The following is a 19,650-nucleotide window of genomic DNA, read 5'->3' as shown; positions in this document are numbered from 1 at the left end:
TACTTAAATACAACCAAAACCAATTGCATTCGGTTGCATAACCCAAAACAAAGAAACGAACGTTCTCTTAATTTAAGAGTTGCCGAAGGACTGCTAAGAGTGTATAGTAAAAAATTCCTTGGAATTAAAGTAGATGACAATCTAAAATAGTTAGAATAGCATCTATTCTCAGGTGAGAGGTTTGTTTCTCCGCAGCAGAAGGTATCTTCAAAAGCCGAGCAGGTAATTGCTGCCTTTGACCGATATTCTCAATCTCGAACTTAGTGCTAATTTTTGAAACAGGTAGTCACACATTACCGACCATAGCGGTCACCTTAGAGCACCCTTTAGTCTTCTGGAATCTGGACTGTGAATATTTATTTTACTGCCCACTGAAATAAAGAATCAAGAGACACTTAAAAATTTTAAAATCAGTTTCTGAGAAACAGTTGTTTTTCTAATTTTTTTGGTATGTTTGTTTTTTGTAATTTCTCTAAAGTATCAGTAGTGTAAAAGTGCGATCTCTAAGGTATGCCAGACATAGTATCAGTAGATTTAAATTTAGACCCATTTAACTCGACATACTGAGTCCTAGAACTAATGATTAAAGAATTTTGTGAACAATGCCGTTCACACCAAAGGTTCTTATTTTTCGAAAAATCGCTGTACGCGGGATCCATTTGCATTCTATTATCTAACGCCTCAGAACGTGCAGTGAGAGATTAGTGGCGATGGCCTTACCCCTAAAAATCCGTCTTGGATGTCACAAAGAACGAAGCTAAGTTTAAACTCCTCTGTTATAATTCCCTCAATCATTTTGCCCGGAATAGAAAGAAATGTCTGCTTACTGCCAGAACTATGAACAAGTACTACTTTGGCACATTTCCAAATAGTCGGGAACTGCCCTTCTGACTTTCATTAAAGATAGAAACAACGACAGCAGCAGTGATTTCGCAGATTTAAAAATAATCGCATAATGGACAATTTGTCCCAGGGTTTCCATTTATATCCAGTTTGCTTAACTGAATCCTAATTTGCTCTTCAGAAATGGAGTTTAACTGTGCAACATGACAGTTGTGGCAGCTTATAAATACTAGAAGACTTACAGACTGGTAATCGTTTATTAAACACTCTCTCCGCTGCGCTCCGCTAGTGACTCAAATGCTGTTTACTGCACTTGTTGCATAACATACTATAAAACTTTCCTCACATATGGTTTCCGATATCCAAATGTTACTTCGTTGTCCACATAATTAAAATTGAATTGTAAAACTGTCTCTTTCTTGAGTTTTTTTAATTTTCGCTCAATTCTATTTGTTTCTATATTTGTAGATATTCTTATCATAGATATAAAATCGACAATGCAAGTCGTTTCCTTTCGAAAAAGATTTCAATTAGCAATTGGGCGGACAAAGCGCAGGAAAAAAATGCTCGCGTTTCAGAGATTACTATCGCCGATCTTTGCACAATAGATAATTAATATATATTGACGGCGTAATGTTGGGAGTCACCACACCCTTATACTCTGCGCATTCGTTGCTCAACGATATTAGTTTCAGCGAGAAGTCTTACTGCTTTGTTTATAATTATTGCTAACCGTATTGTTTCGACTTCCTCCATTTTGCGGCGTTGCCGTCGTTCTCTCCCATTTCAATAGTTTTATATATTCAAAAGCATAGGTAAATTCGAAATTTAACAAAACATGTTGCTGGTATTTGGTTAGATATTACCCACAAAATAACATATTGTTCTTTTTTTTACAGTTAGCAGTAGGGTGTGGAAAAAAAACTGTTTTGTGTTATCAACTTCGATTTTAATGCGTCTGCTTTTGTGAGAAAAGTCACTTTTCGAAGGTGAAAAGGTGTATTTGGGTATTGTTGTTTGCAGTGAACTTCTAGTTTTGTGTATTTGTGCCTCTATTATTGCTTTGCTTTATAAATTTGCAAAGAACTCTCAAAGGCATCGGATGTGATCCAATTTATTAAATTTATTATTTATAACGTTATATTATATTTAATAATAATAATAATCGGTGGATGTTGCTGGTCAGTCCTAGACTGTAGTTCGCAGGAGAAATAAAATACCGGGCGTAGACAAAAACCAGCGCACCGTGAGTTGTGGTAGCAGCTCAACTCACATGAAAACCTGATCGCTGTTAGAACTAGGCGTTATAGCTATTATATATAGACTAACTCTGTTCGGAGGCGTCCTGATGACCCCCAGTCTGGGCCAAGTCAGGGTGAGCATGGTAGCACACCCTTGCCTATAGCTTCCACCTATAAGCAAGTACACGTACATCACAACCTGACTCCAACCATGAAAAATCCGCATTATCGTACCTACCTGATAATTATACGAGTGGAAACGATTCCCTATGGACACAGGCTGCACCAAGAGATGACAACACGATTCCCGGAGCAGCAGAAAAAATCAATCCAAAACATATTAGATCAGAGAAGGCAACTGTTTATTAAAAACAAGATACCACCTGCCATGATTACAAAAATTCAAAACGAGGTTGCCAGCGAATTGTGCTTGATAACTGAAAGGCCGGGCAATGACCCACCCAACCTGAACAGCGACATAAATGAACCTGCCGGTATTACGATCGAAATATCTGAGGACCCTGAGGCCTATATGAGAACCTTGAACTCTACTCTCGTATGGACCCCGGGACAAGATCTAGTCTACCAAAACTTAGAGGTAATAAATACACAAAGCAGCTTCTGACTTGTATGAACAAAGCGATAGTGGCGCATATGGATGAGTGTGGAAAAATCAGTGAATTTCACTGCCTCAACTACAGCAGCAAAGACCAGAACACTACCTACAAGAAGCCACCTGCCACCAACCTGGGTGGGAAAAGCGATTTAACAATTAAATAATGAAGCTGCGGAATCATCGAGATCTGGAACTGTTACTAGTATGGAAAGGGAAGAAGCCTACAAATATCTAGGCTTTGTTCGGGCTGGGGATATACAGCACACGCAGATAAAATGTCAACTGAGAAAAGTTCCTATAGGAAAGATGACCAGAATATGAAAAGATCACCAAATTTCAACAATCTTGAAATTAAGATTGGTCAATGGTCTAATATTTCCAATATTGACATACGGATGTGAATTTTGGAAGATTGATGTTCTACTATGAAAGAATACTAAAATTTCACGGAGTGATCACAAAACAAATAACTCAATTTTATAAGAGTTAGGAATTAACATGTCGCTAGAAAAGACGTAGACAATATGGGGAGACATGTTATCCAAGGAAACGTGGAAAGCCGAAGACCACGAGGAAGATCCCCGATCACAGATAGAGATATGTGGAGACGAGTAATACACGACGTCACGATTATCACTACGCCTTTTCCGGAGGGTTGAGACTGGAAAGAGAGATCAGTACAGGAAGGTATTTTTGTTTTGGTATTTTGGTCATTATTTGTTAAGTTTATACGGCGGATTTAAACAAATTTCGACGACAGAGAGAGAATAACTATCTAAAGTAAAGTGTCATTTGAATATTATAGGACAATTACTGTTACTGCTTCTATGATTTTAAATTTTAAAAACCTGTTAGCAAAGACATAAGTCAAACGTTACAATAGCATTCCTGTTACTTCAACATAGCAAGTAAAAAATCCTCTACAAAATTATATTTTTTAATGGAAAATGTGTCTGCAGATCATCCTAAAAAGTTAGGCATGGAAGCTGCCATTTGGAGTAGAGTGGAGTTCAAGTGGTATTTCAAGGTCAACCTTGCCTTGATCCCTTGATCACTAGAAAGGAGAGCATGATGTGACAAAGGCATGATGAAATGCATGCGATGTATGAGAGTAATCAGCTTAGTCACTTGAATCATTGCAACTGAAATTAAAAGAAAATGTTGGATTTACTGGGAGTCGAGAAACATTTCTGCACAAAATCGGATTTAGATTTAAGTAGCGCAATATTTTTTAGCTAAAAAAATACCAATCACCAGCAAAAAAGAGGTATTGCAAGAGCTCCTTAGCCAGCATGACTTTTATTTTAAGGATTTTTATACAAGAAAAAAAAAACAAACATTAGTTGAAGTTTTAAGAACCAAATCTCATGATAAAACTTATTTCATAGACGATGTAATAACAAAATCCGATTTGTACCTCTTAGATTACCATCTCATCACTGTGTTTTGAAACCTAAAGGAAAGATCTGTGTAGCAAGAATTAATTTGTCGGAAAGGCTCACTAGCATTTCAAGCACAACGGACTATCATGAGTAAATAAATACTTATGTTTTTGAATACTACTTTCAGCATTTGTAGATACTATACCTCCTAGGTCTGGATATTGCCAGCTACCACTCAAGAAAATGCGAAAACATATCCTCATCTTTTTGAAAAAAAAAACATTAGTTTATTTTAAATAAGAAGCAATTTCAGAAAGATAGTTCGAAAATAGAGCTACTTAGGTATAGCAAAATAACAATCCATTTTTGACAATTAAGGGCCAATTAAATAATGTAAAGTGCCGGTGACCGTCTCTTGAGTGACGTTCATCAAACAGAGCAATTTGCTTTTCCTTTAATGTCGACTCTGATGAATCCATAAAGGCACTGAATCGAGAATGATAAGAAACGAGCTATTTTTTAAAGCAGTATAAAGATGAAACATTTAACGTGAAACTCATATGAAATCAAAGCTGCCGGGCCATATTCTACAGCCACAATTCTATTACGGCTTTAAAGATTCCGACACGGTGGATGCTTATGTTGTTCCCACTGTATATACGATGTTAAACTGGGTGTTTTTTTTCTTCTTCCTAATGCGCGCTCCGCTCCTTTTAACTTATTTGTTTTGCCGCCTTCATTAAAAGTAATCGCCCGAGGCGAGGACCAGCACCATAACATTAGACCCGGTAATGTCTATCGCTCTCGCTTAGAGGTAAAAAATTAATATACGTCGACGCTGGTAGACATTTTGGTACCAACCTGGGACGTCGAGTCTTTGTTAAACGGTAGCGCCGACGAGTAACGAAAAACCGATAGCGTCACGTGTGGGAAATTTATTAACTTAAAGGTCGGTTCTTCAGTCTCAGTTAAACTTAAGATTACCCGTACCCGCAAACTCCAGTTCAGTTATGAAAGGGGTTTTCAGTTGTGAATCACAAGTTAACACGTTTTGTTATTTTATAGTTTATTGGTGGTGTTCAAATAGTGTGTCAAAATAATATATCTCGTAGGTTATTTGAGGTTAAATGAGACTAAACGAAACAATTTAATATTATTTTCAAATATACAGAGTGGTTCATTAATATGTTAGAAAATTAAACTTATATTTATATTGTGGCATCATACTTAATCACCCAATGTAGGGTTGTTGGTCTATGCTGAATGTTTTTAGATTTATGGCCATTTTTTCGTCAAAAATGGCATCCATGTATTTAATACCCTATATTTTTAACGCCGTTTCCAACAGCTGTAATTTTATTATGCCCACAATTTTATAAAGTGGTCATTTATCCCATACTTGTCTATCAGGGTGAGTCAAACTGAAAATTGTCAATTTTCGCGAAAAAATCAAATGGAAGACCTATTATACTTATATCATTAATTACGCCAATGTTCTTTCAATTTTATTAAGCATATGATATATCTAAACTTAGTATTTTTTAAAATATACACATTTCTAAAATACTGAAAATTTTCACACCGTCCGAAAATACACAAATGATTGAGTACAAAATAAATATTATCTGAACGTGAAAAGTCTACAGAGACGAATTAAGTTTAATTCTTTCAGATAATAGCATTCGTTACATGTTAATACAAAATTTCATGCGGAAATAACTTATTAAATCCGAGATTTAAACAAAAATAAAATTATGAACAGCACAACTTTGGAAAAACAATTTAAAGAGCTAATATTTAAAATGCAATATGCAACTGGCTCGAAATGTCCGACCGACTTTGATTGATTTTAAATTGTTTCTTTTAGTCTCATCTATAACTTTCGTATTTAACATTTCTTTTAACAAATAATAAACGAGATATATTAGTCTGACAAGCCATTTGGACACCCTCTATAGTGACCAAATAATATTCAACCTTTACTGGGCACAAATGGGTAAAAGTTGAAAGGTCTCTTTCAGAAGAACCAAGCATTCAGAAAACTGTCAGAAAAGCATGTATCTTTTCTCCTTTATTATTTATCATATATTGAGAATATACGAGGGTCACTTGAAAGTTTCCGACCTAACAATGATACAAGACATTTTTTCCCAATTTTTTATATTTTTCTACATAGGGTCCTTGAAACTTGTTTGCGAGGGTGATTGCCTCCTTATTTTGTCTTGCGAGCACAGTTTTCACACGAGGAAACAAAAAGAAGTCGCTTGGGGCTAGATCTGGTGAGTAAGGCGGATAGTCAAACAGTTCAAACCTTAAACAACCGTTTTTTCTCAATTTCTGTCCTCAGCTTGCGAAGTAATGATGCTTAGTACGCTCTTGTAATAATGTTTTTTTAAGGTAATTTGGTCCATTCTGACGGAAACACCAGTAGCAACCAGCGCCGTCATCTTCAGGGTGAGGTCGCAAACTTTTCAAGTGACCCTCGTATATTGCAAGATGTATTCGTAAACGGAACTACCTATGTATGCTGACGCTAGCGTTTTGATCGCAGGAAATCTAGATGGCCTACCGACTGGTTGACAAGGTGACAAGAACTAGTGAAGAATTGAAACTACAAATATAAAGTACAAATTTTAACAAAACAAAAAAATCTAGTTGCATTCATGAATGAAAATATAACAGAGGCCGGCTATCTAGAAACAACAGAAACACTTTAAGTATATAAATCATAGGTATGAAATTCTAGACAGAAGTGAAGAAGCTAGGAAAAGTATCTATTAAAATTAAAAAAAATATTAACAGCCAGAGTTACTGGGAATTAGAATGGTCCTGGTTTCAATGTTTCTCTACGGTCTGGACAGTTTGCCAGTAAATAAGCGCATGTATACAGGTGCTTATTGAAAATTGCCAGGGTGTAAAGAGTCACAAATCAAACCGTAGTGGAGAGAATCAACTGGAAGTTCAGTTGTTCTGTTGTCAATTAAAAAAGGAAATTTCTTGGACATATCTTGGATTGTTACATGTTATTATGTACACAGTGTCACAGTGTACATAATAACATGTAACAATCCAAGATATGTCCAAGAAATTTCCTTGTTTAACACTATGTACACCAGTTTCAAAAGATAGAATGCCCATGCTGATCAGCAACCTCCCCAGGAGAAGCTCATTGCAAGAAGAAGTGTCTCCTTTCGAATTTTTCATGATTGCAATTTAATCAGATTTGTAGTAAGCTCCAAGTAGATCTTTTCAGCGTTATATTTAAACAATTAGAGCTATGAAATTGGGTGTAACTGTGTAATGCAATCTAATGTTTTTGACTTGCTCTTCAGCTATAAGTATTTCGTAAACCATAGAAAGACCTCGAAGCTAAATCTGGAAACCTTTTCTAAACTCTTTATAAAGAATAGTATATTATGCAACGTGTGTGGTAAACGGCATTTGAGTCACGAGTTTATTTGGCACGAACGAAGCGAGTGTTTAATAAACGAGTAACTGTAAGGATTTTTACAAAGTTTTCCTTAATTTGAAATTAAAAATATGTCGATCGCCATAAAAATTTTCAGGAGTTGCTTAAACCTAAGATTACTATTACTATCGATTACTATTCCCAAGTTTTTGGTTTTATCAACTAATTGCTTATATAGAGATTTTAACATTGCTAGTATTTGCAAATCCTCTTTGATAAACGTAATAGCCTAAAAAAAATCTTCAATATTAAAAGAAAAGTAAATTTCAGTATCATCAGCGAATGCTTGTATTTTACAGTATCGAAGTGACTTAAGAATATCCGACGTATTAACGCGAAGAGGTAAGGGTCCTTAAATAGATCTTGTGGAACATCATATATTTCATAATATTTTGTTGTCTAGCACCTCCAGTTTAGACAATTGAAATATCACCATCACCATCTGATGTTTCTATTCGCAATGTCCTTTACAAGAGGGATATCAGATATTATGACTTGTTTTGACCTTCCAACCTTCCGAAGTTTCGCCAATCATGTGGGCTTCTTCAGAGCTTAACTGAAACTGCCACCCACACTTTTCTGTACTTGTTTGAAGTGGAGGGAGTTAAAGGACGTTCATAAACTTTGTCTCGGATGAAGCGGTTATTATTGTTTGATTTCTAATAGATTTCCAGGATTCTTGGATTTGATAAAGAAGGGCAACAGTAGCAACTGTGGGGTTGCTTTCTGGTTCATTAATTTTTGTGGTGAAGTGTATTTTGTGATGGAATGCTTAATTCCTCTAATGTGGAAATTATTAGAGACGGAAGCAGATGTAAGGTGTTTTCATTTTAGGTTCCTTGTTCCGTGATGTAGTTTTACGGCACTGTAAATAAGAGAGTTGATCACCGATGATAGTCTGTGTGTAAACAGAATGACTCAATGTTAGGTCTGATTTTCTATTAATAAGAATATCTAAAAATGGGAGGTTGAGGTCAAATAAAGTAGTATCACTAAGGTACCGTTTCCATAATTTTGGTTTTAGGTGAAAACTTTTAGAGATATATATCCATGATAACTGGTGCTAATGGAGAACCCATAGCTTTGCCCGATATAAATTTGATCGTTATAAGAAAAATTTATTCCAAACAAGCGTTTTTAAATTACGATTTAGATCCTGATTCTCGGATCTTAATATACCTGAAATATTGTTGACCGTTTTAAGAATAGGGACCTTAGTAAAAAGGGATCTTATCGCAATTAAAAAGAATATCGTTTGGATATTAATTGTTTAATGAAAATAAAAGGAATTAAATACGAAAATATCAGTTTTCCATGCAAAAGACTTTAATATAGAAGCCATATATTTCGATTGAAACACATAGCTATAAGGTAATACGGTAAAAAGTCATACGCTGCAGGAGGTTATAATACTTTCGTACAGAAGGTGTTGGACTTTGGAGGATGCGTCACTCCCCAACTGACTGAGGTGCTACATTGCAGTAATTTTTCTGGAAAATTGATCCATTTTTTAAGAACGCAACATCAATCCTTGAAATCCGAACATAATTGGCAACGCCGAGCTAAGTAATTACTATTGCCACAGCACAGTCTATGCGCTGTGCCATTATTGTTTTCATGTATTGTGTCAATATCTCCATAATACCTTTCTCGTGTTTTTGTGATAAAAAGGTCCACCCACTCTAAAACTTGTGTTTATGCTCAAAACTGTAACGAAAACAATGTGGTCTATATACTAATAAGTGTTGCCTTAAGGAAAAGTTAATTTAAAAGATTTAGATAGGACTCCCACTCACAAACTTGCGTAATTTGTTGCAGCAAATATGGCAAATGTGAGGACCCAATCGGATCTTACAGAAACAGTGATTCCTATATATTATTCATTTAATAAACTGGAAAATATACTTACAGAAATTTACATGTGAATTTACTAAACAGAATTCTCAACATTTTTAGGTACACTTAAATAGCAACGAAGGATGTTTGGGTAATATGATTTGGTGGACAAGAATTACAGGAAATATAAGAAAACAATTAAGCTACAAACTTAATTTTTACTACAACAGGCATTGTCAACCACAAATCCTTGTAAAAATTAATCTGGAAAAGTTTTCGTTTCTCATCACGCTTAGCAAAAACGAAATTGCCTTTCTGTTGGTCAAAAAATTACAAAAATTATTACCGCAAAAAACTGGGAATTCTAGTCAGCTATTCAAAACTTGGGATATTTCATTGATAGGTCGGGTAGGTAAGTGAAGACTGCAGCAGTACGTAAACACACACATTTAACACTGATTAAATAGAAGCTATCAAAAATACTGGTTTTGCTAGTTGGATTCGGGACAACTTGAGTAGAATAGAATATGCGCAATTTGGGAAGAAGTAATCTTGTCTTATTTTTTTGGAGACTTGCATATATGTCTGTTTCCTATTTTTGATGTAATAATCACTTATTCAGGTAGTGTCATTCAATTTAGATTTTATTTTTAAATTTACCGATAGATGAATAAAATTCCTTGTCGAAAATCGAGCTGCCAAGCAGGCTGATAACTTTAGAAAAGCATTTATTCTTTTAAGCCATAGAAGAGGTGGTAAACGATTGATAAAATAGGCAGCGCAGTATCTCTTAGGTAGATATTGTTGTCAGTTGTGCATAAGGCTACTTGTTTTCTAGCCATTCCAGTTGTCGATAGTACTTGACAGTTCATATTTAGAGTCGCAAATGGTAGCTATTTTTTTTTTTATTTATTAAACTGGTTCATTTCTGGTGTACATCTAACGCGACTGATCAAATAATTCCACATTCCTCAAAAATATTATTTTGTTGGCAATATGTTATCAACTGCTTTTGGGTCTACAATATTGATAATTTTCTTGCAAAGTTTGGATCGTTCTGAAAGTTCTACACGTAATCTGTGAATGCGAAAATTTTCACGGATATCTTTACATCTCGAACATAAAAGAAATTTTTGTTGATAAGAGCGCGTTTTTGGGCTTTCTTTCCAACAATAATTTATTTCCTAGGTAACACTAGAGCAGACACCAGCAGATCTTTAATCTTCAGTAGTCAACACAACAAGACAAGTTACAGAGAAGCCTGGCACAAAATCACTACCGGTCATCAGTGTTTAAAAAGAATTTAGGGCACAGTAACATATTGTCATCAAGCAAAGTGCAGCTGATTTAAATTTTACTTCAAATTTACAGGTAATGAAATATTTGCTTTTGTTGTTCTACTAATAATAGTTTAATGTATTATAAGTGAACATTTTTTCATTGCTTTCATCTCCTTTTTCGCAATTTTTAAAAGTTTTAATCCTCTCAAATCAAGTAATATAAATGTTCTTTTAAAATGATATGGTAAAATAAATATTATTATGCTATTAATAAATGCAACATTTTTTTCTTAATTTCAATAAAAGCCTTAATTAATAATTCATTCATCTATTGATTCATTTATATTTTGTACACTTATTAATTTATATTTTTAGATTGTGGTCATTCCTTTAATATGGCAATGTATCTTCTTCAAATTGAGTTAGTAAATAAAATATAATATAAAATGCTATTATAATTAAAGGTATAAGTAAATCTTAATTGTGGCATAAACCACATTCATGTCTACAAAACCAGTCTTGAGTGTGCATCATTCCGAGCATTTCTGGAAGGTAAGTTATTTCAGTCATGTACATTTGAATCGAGATTAAAATAATGTATAGCAAAATTATTCTTTTCCATTTAGATATTTCTTGTGTGATATCTAGCATCCCAAAGTGATATTAAGATTTTTCAAAGCCATCTTTCGTGATTTCGACTTTATTTACAATTTCAATTAAGGTTAAACCTATAAGTTTATGAAAACTAACGCTTTGCGCCGATTTGCAAGCAAAATATTCGGAAAAAATAGCTTACATGAAAAAATACTATCTACTACTATCTACAGGGCTTAAAGAACAGCCAAATTCCTTACAGAATTACATTAACGTAGACGCGGGAGCTGCAATTCTGCGTTCTATAAACCCTGCACTTCTTTTCCACACCTTAACTCCGTTTTTGCTTGCAAAGTTTATAGGATTTCGACATATATACTGACGTAAAAATGCCTCATCCAATTGACGATCTGTCAGCTGCCATGTTGTTTGTTGAAAGTTGCAAGGTCTTAAGGCGCCCACATACAGTCGCACATGTATTAAGACATGAACGCGCGTCAATGTACATGTGGTGATGTTCGCCAGTTCAGACTTGTACGCGCGTACATGCATGCCTGTGTGTATCATATCCCTGTTTGGGAAAATAAAATTCAAGAAATATATAGATAGAAACGAGAAAAATAAAGCCTACAATGGTGAGACTTCAAGAGGTAGAGAAAAATGCGTCTAAAAAAATAGTTAAAAACAAAATTAACAATCGAGAAGATCAAGTGCTGGAGCAGAAGAAATATATGTACCACATTTATGGTATTATGATCTAATTATATTTGTAAAAGATCAAGAAACCCCTAGACAGTCTGTTAGTAACATCAAAGATAATGAAAACAACAGTGAAAATGAGGGTCACAGGCCAATAAGAGACACTGCGGATTAACTAGAATTGGAGGTAAGTATCTTTTATGTTTTAACCACATTTATTGTTCATACACATAAAAGAAAGAAGATAGAAATTAGGAAATAATTAACGAATCATTCTTTCCTGCCAATTTACGGCTTCTTCATTATTCAAATAGTTTACAAATATCTGTCTAACTTGTTGTGCGTCGTTCGCTTTTGTAACATTATTCTTTAACGTTGTACTTAAGAAAATAAAATATATTATGGGAGCTTGTACTTATTTTACTGTTGAATTATGTTACACGATGGCTGTGGAGATGGTAGAAAAATTCAAATCCTCGCAATTTCTTCCAGTCGCTAAAGACCGCAATGTGGTTGATAGTCTTTTATGTACCGATATAGCAGACCTCATCTGTGTGTCCTGCTTTTTAATGATCGGTGTAACCAACTCTAAGAATTCATTCATACGGAGATAGTTGCGCCAATCGTCAGGTTCTAATCGTAGCTCTTCAAGTAAATTACTATGAGAATATTGGGTTTTACTTGATGAAAATCCATTTAACAAAATAAATAAGAACTAAAAGTTCAGATTTTCACGAAATTATATATATTCACATGCATTTCAGTCTTTTATATATACACTTCTTAATATGTCACTCTCGACAGAAAATTACAACAAAGAACCTAATCTCATTGAACAAATTGCACTGATAAAATTATAAATTTAAAACAAATCCAGACAACAGTAAACTCTATTTATCCGAAACCTAATACAGAACACGAACAATTTAAAGCAATTACATACATAGGAGAACTCATTGAAAAAGTTTCAAAACACTTTTTACAAAACTTCTGGATTCCTCCTACATCGGTTTTTACTGAGTTGAACTTGCTGATGTTTCGCCAATCATCCTATTGGCTTCTTCAGAGTTTGACTGAAACTGGGTCGTATTTTACTCTGTACCTGCTTATATTTTGTTTGGAGAGACCGTATGAAAAATATCAACTAGACTCAAATAACACGAAAGAGCCTTACTACTAAGACAAATAAACTCATCAGCTGTTGCCGAACATATGAAACCGAACATAAAATTTTATTCGATAAAACTAAAATGTAATGTAATGTAATCAGATTTTCTACCAACGAAAAACCCCAGAGTCTATCGAATTTTATAAACGATTTTAACCGCGACTCAGGTCTATACCTGTCACCAATATAGGAATCAGTCATCCAATACGGTGTTTATGCCTCTCATTTAGTTCCGCCCCCTCAAAGAATATATAAGCAGGTACAGAGTAAAATATCAGCCAGTTTCAGTTAAGCTCTGAAGAAGCATGATTGGCGAAACGTCAGCAAGTTCAACTCAGCAAAAACCGACGCAGGAGGAATCCAGAAGTTTTGTAAAAAGTATTACAGTAGCCTGTGGAAGTTTCTTTAAAAAAGTTTCAAAACATTTGTCAAAATGTGGTTCAGAAATAAGTAGAACTAACAACGCAATAGCAAAATTTTTAAAAAACAATAAAACTAAATGTCCAAAATCTCAAAAATCAGGTGTGTACAGGTTGAAATGCGGATTTTGTCCTAAAATTTATATCGAACAAACAGGTAGATCCTTTAGGAAACGCATTAGCGAACCTAAAAGAGAGTGCAAAAACAACAGTCTTTTGATATTTTAAATACAGCCAGAAAAAGTAGAAAATTAAATTTACTGGAAGCCATGGAGATTAACAAAATGAAACATTCAAATGTATTGCTTAACGATCAATTAGATTTAAATACCTCTTCATTATTAAATTTAAATTATCACAACAACATTAATTGTGGTTTTATTATCATTTTCGGTATATATAGTACCAGGTAGTTTGTAAATATTACATTTGATAAAGACACGGTGTTGTCGAAACAATTGTCATGTCATAATATATAATTTCGTGAAAATCTGAACTTATAGTTCTGATTTATTTTATGAGAATATTGATTTTGTTTCAATAGCCAATATTTAGCCCATTTCCTTCGTAGACAGCGATTGTGCTTCAGTTTTCCTTTCTTTTTACATTTCATCATCTTCGCTCGAAGTCTGTACGTGTGGAGATAAAGATAGTCAACCTACATCAATGTAAGGAACATGGACGCGAATTCATGTCTTAATACATGTGCCACTGTCTGTAGGCGCCTGCCATTGTTTAAAAACGAAATTTTAAATCTTGCGCATGCGCATGTTGAATGGGCTTTATTTTATTTGTGAGGGGCCTGTCAGCGCTTTCGTATGTTTCAACTAGATAAATAAATATTCTGTTGTTTTCGAAATTATACCCGAATCGGAACATGTATGTGTTCGTATATTCTGTCCGCGAAAAAGTATTCGCCTTCGTTTAAATCAGCTCGCGCACATACATACCCGTAGCAGCTTTCATCTAGAACCAAAGGCGTATTACCATAAATCCCAAATAAATAAATTAAGTGCGGCTCGCAATGTTTTTCTCCAATTGTCCGGTCGACTCGTAAATATTTGTTTATGGCCCGGAACAAATCGTATTTTAAGGACCGCGGTCATCGTCATCGTGGACCGAGAGAAAAAAAATAAACAACGCTTTTCCTATCTCGGGATTTACATAATTATTGACGCGAAAGGTGAAGCGCGCTCGTAAAATCCAGACATAACAAACGTTGGTCGCACAAAGGTTTTTTATTAACGGCCCGAAAGGTGACCGAAATCATCTCGAAAAAATCCGGATCGTTAAAATAGGATAAAGGAGCTAAACCGCCAAGAATTCCGTCTTGTAACAATATATCTACAGAGTATCAAAGTGAAAACCATTCTGGGCACTTCTATTTCAGAGTTATTATCCTCCTCTGAACCGCATTGCCTCCTGGTATTTTGACATATTATAACTTAACCGAATAAACCAAATAAAATCATTTATCTTGACAGTATAACAACCATTTACAAAGGTATTTTGAAAAAGTGCTAGACGAAAAATCATTTTTCCCGATGAAAAAAGATAACATTTCACTCTTCAAAAAAGACTCTAAAAAATGTGTTCAAATAACAAAAATTATTTGAAATAGAGGATTTTTTACATGATGCTTGAGGAAATCAGGAAACCATAAAAGAATATATATAATACAGTCGCTCTAAAAATAACTAATAAATAAATGGTCAATCCAAGGGTTGTAAAGATTGTTAGGATGCACAATTTAAAATTATTTAAAAATATGCTGGGTGGCTCAAAAAAGCGGGACGAAGATGCACAATTTAAAATTATTTAAAAATATGCTGGGTGGCTCAAAAAAGTGCGACGAGTAAAACATACATTTTTTTTAAACAGTACTCTCTATTTTTACATTTTGTGTTGAATTCCTATTTGAAATTCTTCAAGTTTCTTCTTCATAGTTTCTCAAATATTTGAATTTTTCTAAAAAAATTCAAATTTTCACACCTGCAAAAAATTACGATAGCGTCATTATTTTATTATATTTCACATTAGCCTTACCAGTAGAGGACGTACAAGATATATGCAACGGAATTTGAATTAAATGCTACAGCGTATTCGAAATGAACGAATATATTTGGATCAATTTAAATTGGAAAAATCTCTCTGAAAGATCTTAGCAAAAAATATTTGCTCTTCTTTTTGTTTAAGACTATTGCTATAACGTTAGTTGGTCATAATAATTCATAAAATTTATTGGGGTGTCAAAAAAAAACTAAGTATAGATTTTCCTAAAGCTGAATTAATTGATATGATTTATATATTGGATGAGGTGGAAGAAAAAACTTTGCTGGCAGTAAAACTTTACAAAACGAAGTACCCTAATAGACGTATACCTTCTAGACAATCTTTTCAGTGTTTAATGTGATTAATGCTAGTCGTAGTATTGAAAATTCAAAACAGAAAGTGGTAAATCCCAGTAATGACGCACTGAATCGTCATAACATGCATTATTATTAATTCATTCTGGGTATGGGAAATGCAAAACCGAAACGAACAAAACACAAAAAAGTAATTGGACCATATTTTTTTCGCGAACCCCATAACGGGCCTAGATATTTAATATTTTTTGTAGAATAATTTACCTTAACTTCTTCGAGAAGTTGATAACATTGAGATTCAACAAATGTAGTGTCAGCAACATGGAATTATTAACCAATAATTACCCACAAAAATGGATTCATTGGATGGCCCCCTCGGTCATGTAACTTAATACCACTAATTTTTTTTTTGTGGGGATATGTTAAAGATCGTGTTTATATGAATCTATCTACAATACCAGAAGATATGGAAGATAGTAAAATAAAAAAAAAACTAAACATGTGTATCCCAGTAGAAAGGCATATTTTTGAAAATTAATTGCATCATAATAATAACTAAAAATAAGTCAAGTTAATTTGTAGTAATGGTATTTAGTATCATTCACTTTTTCTGTGAATTTAAAATTTCGCCATTAGTTTCACCAAAATTCCTAGTATCTGTCTCTTGCTTTATCTACGGCTTCAACAAAGTTCTTTCTCCAGTTCATATTTTAATCTTAACAGTTTTGTCATGGCCAACTAACATTCTAGCAAATATTGTAGCAAAAGTCTTAGACAAAAAGAAGAGTTGTAGTTTTTTGTAATATCTTATTTCATTTTACATTTCATTCCATTTATTAGCATGTTACAAAAATGGAAAATGTATACAATCAATCATAGCAATAAAATGTAACACGGGATAATAATTTCACAAAATAATATTAAAAACATACAATACACATAAAATATAAAGCATAATATATAAAACATAAATCGCTCTACGGCCATCTGGACATACATTAAAGCTTTATCTGACTAGATATAGTTATTGATAACTTAAAAAAAGATAAACTCATCCAAGCTGTAAAAAGATTGCTTTATTAAAAAATGTTTGACTAAGTTTTTGAACTTGTTTATTGGGAGTTGTTTTATCTCGAACTTAAGTTTATTAAAAAAATGGATGCAATAGGAATTTGAACCTAGCCTATTCGCATTAAGGCTGAAGAAATCAGGTCTGAGGTCGTTCATATTTCGTGTTTTGTAGGGATGAACTTCATTTACATGTAAAAAATCTGTTTGATTTTCTTAAGCGTAAATTAGACACTCCGAAAATTTCTATCTAACATTCTCTCCGTATTTGTGGTTTGTGATTATTTTAATTGCCCTACGCTGTAGGCCAAAGACTCTGCTGCATCGGGAGCCTGGTCCTCAGTTTATCAGACCATAAAGCAAGTGGGGGCCATTAGAGAATGATATGCTGTCAGTAATATGTTACAATCTATTTTAGACTACGTATTAGAAAGATGTTTTTTAAGATTTTTTTTAGCCACTTGGTCTGTCCATTATTTACTTCGTTAATGCGCCCCTGAGAGAAGATTGTTGTGCCTTCGTTAAGGGTTAAGCTATTTTTTGTAAACCCATCCCTAGCTCTTGTTAATTCAGAGTTAGCTTCAGCAAGTGCTTCAGTAAAATATTTTTTATTTATTAAGAAAGTAGTGACAAACATCGCCAGTCAACCATTCAAAAAGGCTTCAGGAAGGTGGTTGATATATATGAGAAAGAGGGTAGGTCCCATTACTAAGCCCTGCACAACCCCAATATGCTTGAGGTTTTATTGTTATAAACCACGTATTGTTCCCTTTCAGCTAGAAATGAACCAAATAGGATGCAAAATTGTAATATTTTATTTTTTTTAATAGCGTCGACTGGTCCCTTTAGTAATATCAGAGAATGTTGCACTCGTCAAGTTGCCTTCTTCTTGTCTGTAGCTTTAACCCGATTGGTGATACCAGAGTCGGTTGTCGGTTATATATGTGTAATTTAAAAAATCGACATTTTTCAATATAAAATTATCTAAATGTATTCGTTATTTTTGAACACTAATATCAAGTATGAGTGATTTAACTTCAAACGTAGTGGCGCTATCGTAATTTATTTTGCGTGTATGAAAACTAGTATTATTTTAGAAAAATTCAAATGTTGGAAAAAACTATTAGGTTTGGGAATGTATTAATAAAAAGTTGAAGAATTTCAGAACGATTTCATAACAAAATTTGAAAATAGTGAGTTTCGTTTCCACGGATCCGAGCCCCTTCGGACATTTCCGTGATATAACCGCACGGGTTTTGGGGCCATCGGTTGTTTTCGGAGATTTTACCGCACGGCTTGAATTTTGACGGTCATGTCAGTGACTGTATTCCTGTTGTTATGCAAAAAAGTGCAGAAAAACTAAAAAGGGTAGTATGAAACATTTTTGGCAAACGTTTTTACTCACTCGTTTATTAAACACTCTCTGCGTTGGGATCCGCTCGTGAGTCAAATGTCGTTTGCCGCGCTGACTCACACTGTACTGGGGTGGCTCGAGGAGATCCCTACAATGTGAATGCAAAAGTGTTCCATATGATTTGATGACATGTTCCAAATAGTGCCGTCGAGTATTGCGAAATTGTGTCAGTCAGCAGCCAGAGCTGCCTCAAGGTAGACCAAGAAGAAGGGAGATTGTCATTTTCGTCTCGTTATATCAATATATTAATATTTCAATCGCCGCGTTATTTGTAGCTTCAATTTCATAAAAATTTACAGTCCATTTACTGTGCGATTTTAGTTTTATATATTTGAAAAAATTCTCGCCTTCGTATTTTTTTAAAATCATTTTGTAATTCATTCCACATTTTTTTTAGCTATAAATGTAAAAGATTTTCTATACCTTTACGAAGATTATAGACAGCGTTCTTTGTAAAATAACAATTTTTTACTTTTTAAAAAGGTACTCTGACTTTACACTCTTTAACAATTTTTGAACATTTTTAAGATTCAAAATTTTGTGATGATGATCAATGTGGAAACGGTATTCTAAATTCCTTTTGCAGCGTTTGGATCTACTGTTTCGTTTTGCTACTGCAGCGAGCTGTGAAAAACTATACCACGGTAATCAAATGGATAAATTTTAACTCTCACATAGAAGAAATTTTCTTTTAGGAGGTAAATAGTTTTTTTATCTTATTCGTATTTTTTCAATCGCACAGACATCACTATCAATTTTTTTTGAAGTGGTGATGAGCTTGTTTGTTCCACGATTGGGATAATTTTGTTACTCACTTGAATTTTTAGATTACACTCTAAAGTTTTAGTTTTTGTGGATTAACTTTAGTTATGACTTCTCGGGGTTAAGTTTTAAATTATGATCTTGTGCAAATATGTTTAGTCTTTCATATCTGCGACGTACTTTGAAAAAACAATGTGGATAGAATCGAGTCCTGTGGCACACCTTTTTTGACAATTTTAAAATCAGATGTTTCTGTCCTATTTTGTTGACTCACGAAAACGCAGCTGTGTCTGTTACAAAGGATGTCTTTAAGTAACTGTACAGAATATAGGGAAAACCCGTAATAATTGAGTTTCGCTAAAAGCATGTCTTGGCTCATGGTATCAACAGTCTTGCTGAATTCCAGGAAAGTTATTCGTGTGCTATTTTAGTAGAGCTGCGCTGGTACTACAGTTCCTTCGAGATCCTGACTGATAATGTGTCTGTCAAGAAA

Source organism: Cylas formicarius, unplaced genomic scaffold, assembly GCF_029955315.1.
Source record: "Cylas formicarius isolate icCylForm1 unplaced genomic scaffold, icCylForm1.1 PGA_scaffold_1__22_contigs__length_36826433, whole genome shotgun sequence".
Lineage (NCBI taxonomy): Eukaryota > Metazoa > Arthropoda > Insecta > Coleoptera > Brentidae > Cylas > Cylas formicarius.
The sequence above is the reverse complement of the archived record's forward strand: the minus strand, read 5'-3'. Positions refer to the sequence as shown.